Source organism: Monodelphis domestica, chromosome 6 (assembly GCF_027887165.1).
Source record: "Monodelphis domestica isolate mMonDom1 chromosome 6, mMonDom1.pri, whole genome shotgun sequence".
In the NCBI taxonomy this organism is placed as follows: domain Eukaryota; kingdom Metazoa; phylum Chordata; class Mammalia; order Didelphimorphia; family Didelphidae; genus Monodelphis; species Monodelphis domestica.
This window is the reverse complement of record NC_077232.1, coordinates 221,681,119-221,688,800: the sequence shown is the minus strand read 5'-3', so window position 1 is coordinate 221,688,800 and position 7,682 is coordinate 221,681,119. Positions and strand designations below refer to the sequence as shown.

The window sequence follows — 7,682 nt, the reverse complement described above, 5'->3', positions numbered from 1 at the left end:
CCCTTGTTGCTGATTTTCTGGTATTCAGATCAACATCTAATTTATGTATTTGTAAAAACTCTTCTTTGTTTCCCCTAGATAATGAAACTAGTTCTAGTATATTAATTTTAGAGTAATTCATAGGGCATGAAGTTACTCATACTATTTTTTTCAAAGGAATATAGTCTATAATAGTCAAATTTCTAAAGCCATCATCTCTTTAAGGTTCACTGCTATATAGAACGTGAATTGATGAATATGTTATTATGGGTCAAAACAACCAATCAAAACAAAGCAGTAGCATATTTCTATAATTCTATTCTCAATATATTTTAATTTGAAGCAACCCAAGGTTCTTTTTATGCTTTTGACACAGCTTCCCTTAATTGATATGGTATGGATTTGGAGGCTGGTGACAAAATGAGGTAAAAAAAATAAAAAGTCTTCAGGATTTATTTTTTAAAAACTTACTTTTAACTATTCCTCTGAGGTTTCTATGGTCAGAGTTAATCAACTTAATGCCTTATTATCTTGGTAGTGATGACTTAGAACTTGCCATAAGACATATTTATGCCAAGGAATCCATGGGATACATTTTCATAATGTTCTTATGGCCAGTGTTCTTCAAGTCAACCAATGGTCACTCTCAACCGCAAGTTGGACAAGCCAACCATGACCAATGAAGCTTTGGGTATAACAAATTCTAACTTCCCTGAAGTAAAACATTGCTTCAATTACCCAGAGGATAACCAATAATGTTCTTTTTGAAATTTTTTTAGTATTTGTTATAATAAAACACCTTATTTGTTTCATGAAAACAGACATAATATTTTTAAACAAAAGAATAAAAATAATTTTGTTGATGAACAGTTGTGTTAATTCTGCTCAGAAACAGATATCCATCAAAGTAGAAAGGAATCATCTGGCTTTTGTTTTATGATTATAAGCTGTTAAAAATTACTTCTACAAATGACTAACTATGAACCTCTTAAGAATAGATATTATTCCCTTGTGGAAGGAAAAACAAGTATAAGTTTTCCCCACTAAAACAATCATGGGACAGGAATCACAGTCTAGTTAGTTAGTCATTAAAGATCCTTCCACTTTCCCAAGCATTTGATCCATTATCAGGATCAAGAGGTTTCATTCTCTTTATCCACTGTTTGAATTTCAGTAGCTCTGTGCTTTTATGGATGTCAATATTCTCTCCTCATGCTGATAAAAATTGCAATCCATCTATCCAAGCCTTGGTGGATTTGTTATATGAATTCCTGAAACAAACAAAAAAATCCTATGTTGGGGACCAACATTTTCACACTTATTTTGGGTAGTTCTTTGAAGACATACTTAAGCCTTTCTAGCTTGATAGAACTTCTTAGGGATTGCGTTCCAGTGGTATAACATCCAACAACCACAAAGAGGCATTGGAATGGCACTTATAGAATTTATAGAACCAATTTAGCCTTTTTTAAGATCCAGTATAACACTGACATTGTCTACTCAGTGAGCAGGATAAACTTACTCACTAGCAAGATGCGTGTGATTATGTCCAGTCATTAAAGGGTACTTTTATTTAACTTACTGAAAATGAGTAACTGGTGAGATAATTTTAATATGTTTAATTCCATTTAAAAATGGTAACCAGGGGTGACTTTGACTGCTGCTACAAAACTTTGTCCAGCTCCAGTGTTTTTTGCTTTGTTTTGTTTTGTTTTCTATTTCAAATCTATTTCTTCTCAAAATACCCAGTGAACACAGAATAATAGGACTAAAGATTTGTATTGGCCACATGAAAACAGATTACTTTCTCTCAGTTTTAATTTCCCATGAACATTGTTGCTCTACAAGCTCAAACATGTACATGGGGCCTCCCTGGCATTTCTTTTGCCATTGCAATCCTAGTGCAGCCCAGCAGCTTTCTAATCTCTGACAGATTTTCATGCCTCAGTCACCTTCCAATATTTGTTGAAACCAGCATTAAAAGAAAACAATACAACAACACCAATATGCTTTGAGTAGAAGTTTTCATTCGAGAGAGCACGGGAAGGAAACTATAATGAGATCACAACATTTTTCAACCAAAAGTAAATGTAGAAACATGTTGAAATATTTCAGGCTTCCTTTAACAGTTCCCTTGTTAATAAATTCAATCTATGCTCAGCTTTTAGAGTTGATGTGGGGCACCACAATTTTTCCTGCTAACAGGTTGTTTTCAAAACTATTTGGACCCTAGAGTCCCACAAATAAAAGCTCCTTTGTTGTATTCTTTCTTCCAAAGAAGCATGATATAAGGAAAAGAGCAGCAGCCTTCAAGGCTTATTTACATCCATATTCTAATTCTGACACCTTTAGGCAAATCATTTTAATCCCTGGGACTCAGTTTCTTTAACTGTACAAAGGTAGGGTCAGATCAGATGACGTCTCAGATCCCTTCCAGTTCCATTGAAAATATCAAAGCAACATATGAATGCCAGCTAATATTATTACCTTGTAAAGCACCTTGAATAGGAAAAATCCCTCGAACAATCTGATGAGCTCCACAATTAATGTGATGAGTCTATAGGGCAGGAAGCCTTTGTTGCATCTAATGGGGACCTACTCAAGTCATCATGTGGAGAGGAAATATATAATTCCTAATTGATTTTCAGTGACTTGGATTGCTGCCAAGATGATTAACTATCTGGGACGCAGGAGAACGGTCTGTGGTCAGAGCAATCACTTGTCCATGCAAGTCTATAAAAGTGAGCAAATGACAACTTTTCTCTTGTGTTTTCAGCGATGTTTCATTAATGGTCCTCTTTCAGATCAACGCATCTTCTAGATGTCTAGCAAAAGGAAAGTATATCAGGAGGTGCTCATGAGATACGATTTGGAATGGGTGTTGATCCACAGGGTGCCTAGAACCTGTAAAAATTAAAATTAGTGTCTTAAAAATATACTATTTTACATTATTATACATTGATTTTAATTTTTACAAACCCAAGGGAATTTTTAGGGGCTCATATGAGATGTGTGAGGATAAAGACTGGATCTGTAAGTTCAATGATACAGGGAAGCCCCAGATGAAGGAATTCTCTGTGCCCATGCAAGTCAACCTTTTTTTGTGTGATTTTTAGTACTAGAAAGTTGTCTAAGCACTAGAAATGAAAGTGATTTGCTTAAGGTGATGTTCTTTATATGATATCAGTATATGTAAGAGATTGGATTTGAACTCAGGTAGACTTGAAGGACTTTTCTCTATCTACTCCATTCATTCTCTATTCTATTCATTATTCTCTTCTCTATTAAGTCTGTTCATAGTGATATAGAGATACATAGTATTATTACTACTATTATGAAGAATAATAACAGAAAATATTTATATAAATACATGTATTTAAATATATGTGTATACATATATACATGTGTACATGCAAATATACATAAATTGATATCATCTTTTTCCAATTTACCTTCACATTTATTCTTTATAAATTTAACGATGCATATGTTGTCTCCCTTGAAAGACTGTAAGCTACCTAAGATTATATTGAGAGAACACACTGTGTTGTTTTTATCTTTGTATACCCAATACTAAATACAGTGCATAGAAATAGGTGCTTAATAAATGTTTGTTGATTGATCTAATTCAGACTGTACTTTAGTGGGTATTCCCTCTCTCCTGGATCAAAGACTTCAGCCTGTTGTTTTCAATGGCCAATAATCTCACTATGCTGTAAGAGTTCCTATATTTTCTTCTTGAAAATTCAACCATCCACAATCCATCCATTCTCTTCCTCTTAATTCAACATTCTTAGCACTTTGGCTGAGCAATACCTCTCTTGTAACTATCATTAGAACTTGTAATTTCAAAAACATACACGTCTTTCCCTTCTTCCCTAATAATAAAAAAAAAATACACCTTGCTCTATTCTGAGCTATATCTCCCAGAAGACAATGTCTGGTTGGCTGTCATCTTGGTCCCTACTCTAGGTGGAATACATCTTTCAGGGACCTCCATGATAGAAGTTTCCTGGTAAGGACAGTTTCCTTTGATCCTGCCAGTACAACAAAAGACAATCAATTAACCTATGACAATTGTCTATCACTAAGATAAGACCAAATCTTCTGAGCAAACCCTGCCCCAGAAGTTAATTAGTTCTCAGGGTCTATGCCTATAATTTAATTTGCTACCACCATGCCTTGTTATGTAGAACACAGGATTCATGAGTAAGCTCTTCAGACATAATCAGTTCATGCTATATTCCTTTTTCTCTGCCTCATCCGCACCTATTATATCTTTCAACACTCATTTTAAATCCTTTCCTCCCTCCACTGTCTTCTCTTATTTTCTTCCCACTCACTCAACAACTGGATATGATTACACTCTCCTTTGAACCCCAATAGCATTCATTCATTTGCTATCTCTTCTCTCCTTTCTCCTCTTCCCCAACCTTGGCTCATGGAGCACTTATATCTTGACTTGTATAGTTTACATACTCGGTACATTTGTTTCAGCCCCTCAATTATGCATATAAGTTCCTTGATGGAAGAAACCACGTCTTCATCACATTTATTCTTACCATGTCAAAGAAATCAGAACTGCTGAGCTGTGGGGGCAGCAAGCAGCAGCTATTGCCAGTGGCTTTGAGGATAACACCAACTTATTTTTCATGTTCGGTTTGCCCAAAGGCAAGAGATAACAGCAGGGAGAGCTGGCTCATTCTACATATGCTGATTTGGAAACAAAGAAAGAAAAGGAGCCAAATGAGATTTCTTTGTCTGAAACAGTTTATCTTAAGGGAGGTCTATTATTCCTGGGTGAATTTCTTTGGGCACCCTTTTGTCACTTGGTATTATATATCCCTTTAAGGAAAAGGATGGCCATGAGTTGGCACCAAGTCTAAGAAAGGGTATAGACAATGATAACAGATGACACAAAGTTACTATGGTGATAACTTTGATTTGGCCATTTTTTGTTCATGAAATGGAGGAGGATGAATTTGACCACTTGGGAGGCAGTATTTTCTAGATTTCTTGAAAATTGTATATTTTCCATGAAGACTACTAGTTGTCTTTCAGCAACTTTTGGATTTAGAATTGGATTGTACCTTAACTTGGAGGGACCTTGCTGAGAGATAGATTCTTCAGATTGCCTCAATGTAAGCTTAGCTACCTTCTCTTATCTCCCTTCCAAGAAACTATAAACTAGATGCTCAATTTGGCTCAGGCATATTCTTCTATATCCTGTGAAAAGGATAGCAATTTCAAGTGATAACTGTAACTCTTGGCAATCCATTTGTCCCCTCTGGATCTCAGTTCTGGAGATAAATAAAGTGATCATGGTTTAGAAAGAAGAGAAACAGTCTAGAATTTACAAGACCTGGATTGTAATACTAGTTATCTCAATAGTTACATGTATGATCTTGAGCACTTAACTTTTGTGAAGCTCTGTTTCCTCACCAAAAGAAAGGCCAAATTGAATTAGACAACCTCTAGCTGGGGAACTCAAGCCCCTTAGGGCTCTACAAATTTCAGAGCTTTTATTGGGAATTTTGGCACATGTGGCAGATTTAGGGATAGTGATAGAGACAAGGAAAGAAATGCGAAGATACTTTAAAGTCAACTAGTACTGATATCACTACTGATCCTAGAGCTTCCTGTGATGAAAATCCTTACACAAGCAGATCATTCCAGTTGAATCTAGTCCCACTTGTGTGCCTGGAAAGGAAAGAAAGAGACTGAAAATGCTGACAGACTAGAGCATGTCACCATCACTGGGAATTCCTGACCTCCAGGTCCCCAACCAAGCAATAGGCAGGTCCATGTGCACCAATGGAGGATTCAAGAAAAGGGGTATAATGATGATTAAATCCAAGGATGTTTGCAATTCCCAGACAAGGTGATGTGAGGAGGAAATATGTTTCTTCTCCCATGAAGAATGCGGAGGTAGAAAAGAGGATGTGCTTTCTCCCTCTGTGTTCTCCTGTATTTTAACCTAGAAATATACCCTGAATGCCATTTGGGGCAGAAGCATGAATGTAGGAGCCCTGAAAGAGCCCTTGTTTGTAAAGAGTGATTTTATGTTAGGTTATTAACTCTTTGGGGTCAGGAATAGGCTTTTATCTTTCTCTGCAACCATTGAACTTAGTACAGTTCTTAGCATATAGTAACTACTTAATAAAAGTTTATTGTTTAATGACTGACAGATATGCCATTCCTGCTAAGAACTTTAATGTGATTTTCCTCAGCTCCCCACCAAAGCAAAGACAAAACATATTATTTGGAGCCATTACAACACACTTCCCCATTAGGAGGATATGGAATTGGGCTCAGTAAGTGATAAACAATGCTGCATAGTTTATATACTGGGTCTAATGAGAGAATGCAATTACAAAAATTACTCTGAAATCCCAGTTCTACTTCTAACTAGTGAATGCCTTTGGGTAAATTGCTTAACTCTACTATTCTTCTAATAAACAGTCTTGAAAAGCCAAGTTTGGGGAAGAGAAGAAAGGAGAGAAGAGATGGCAAAGGGATACTTATCAATCAGTCTTTGGAATCATAGCAATAAAATTAATATTGATGAAAATTAATCACAAACTAAAGAAAGAAGAAAAGAACTCAACAAGAGAAATTGTATTAACTAAAAAGTTGTTTCAAAACATGCTTTTATAAATTCATTCAAATTCATTCCAGTACCATAATCAGCTCAGAATGGTGTTGACTAATTTGTCCCCAGACAAAATGTTGGTTTTCTGTCATGTAGTCGTTGCCTAAGGCCAATAGTATTGGAAAACAATTAACCTGTCAGCTTCAGGTTTTTCATTAATAATTTTGGACCATATCCTGCCATTGATATTTATTTTAAACTTGCATTGATTTCCGTGGGAGTTCCACATGGCGGATGATGGCAGGATACAGCCCAAAGGGAACTGCCTCAGAATAGGTTCCCACTTTCGTTCCCTTTGTGTTTGACCCTTATTAAATTCAGTCCTCCACATTGTACATATAAAAATAGCCTCCCAGGCAACATAAATGTGATAAAGACTTCTATTTGCACAACCAGGCTTATAGGTCAAATGTCTGAGAGAGTTTAGAAATCTAAGAGAGTTAAATTTGAAACCTCCTTGGAGCTCTGTGTTTATGATCCTTGTTTCAACATTTAGTATCAGCATTAGTCTTACTAAGTGGTCTCAGTATATACTCTGTCATTTCAAAGGCACAGCATTAAAAAAAAGCATTTTTGAATCACTTAAAACTAAACATCCTTACCAAATTGGGACAATTTAGCCATTGAAATGGGCCCGCCATTATGGAACTAGATGATGTGGTATGGAACTAGCCATCTTAGAATAATATTGTCTTTAGTAATGACCTTAGTTGCCCAATTCCTAGAATTTTTTCCTGGGTTCCTAAGAATCATCCCTTGAGCAATAGAGGATGTAAAGGTGAATAGTTTTGAGACAAATGGTCAAAAGATATAAATTATACTTCAAAGAATTGTAAAATACTGACATGCATATGAAAGATTATTCCAAGTCACTAATAATTAAAATTAAAACAAATTTGAGGTTTCCCATTATACCCCTCAAAGGGGCAAAGACAATAAAAAAAATACCAAATATTGAAGAGCATTAGGTAAAAGGCACATTGATGTACTTTTGGTGACACTGAAAAATTCTAACCATCCTAGAAAACAATTTGGAATTATGTGAAAAATT

General features: G+C 35.6%; 1 long non-coding RNA gene across 1 annotated transcript; it reads right to left on the bottom strand.

Moving 5' to 3' along the window:
- Positions 1-1,986: 1,986 nt before the first annotated feature.
- LOC107649308 (uncharacterized) lies at positions 1,987-7,258 on the bottom strand. The gene is made up of 2 exons (XR_001622859.2): positions 4,542-7,258; positions 1,987-2,883 (listed from the first exon to the last, which is right to left on the bottom strand). It is a non-coding gene; the product is annotated as an uncharacterized LOC107649308 (long non-coding RNA).
- Between the last annotated feature and the right edge of the window lie 424 nt (positions 7,259-7,682).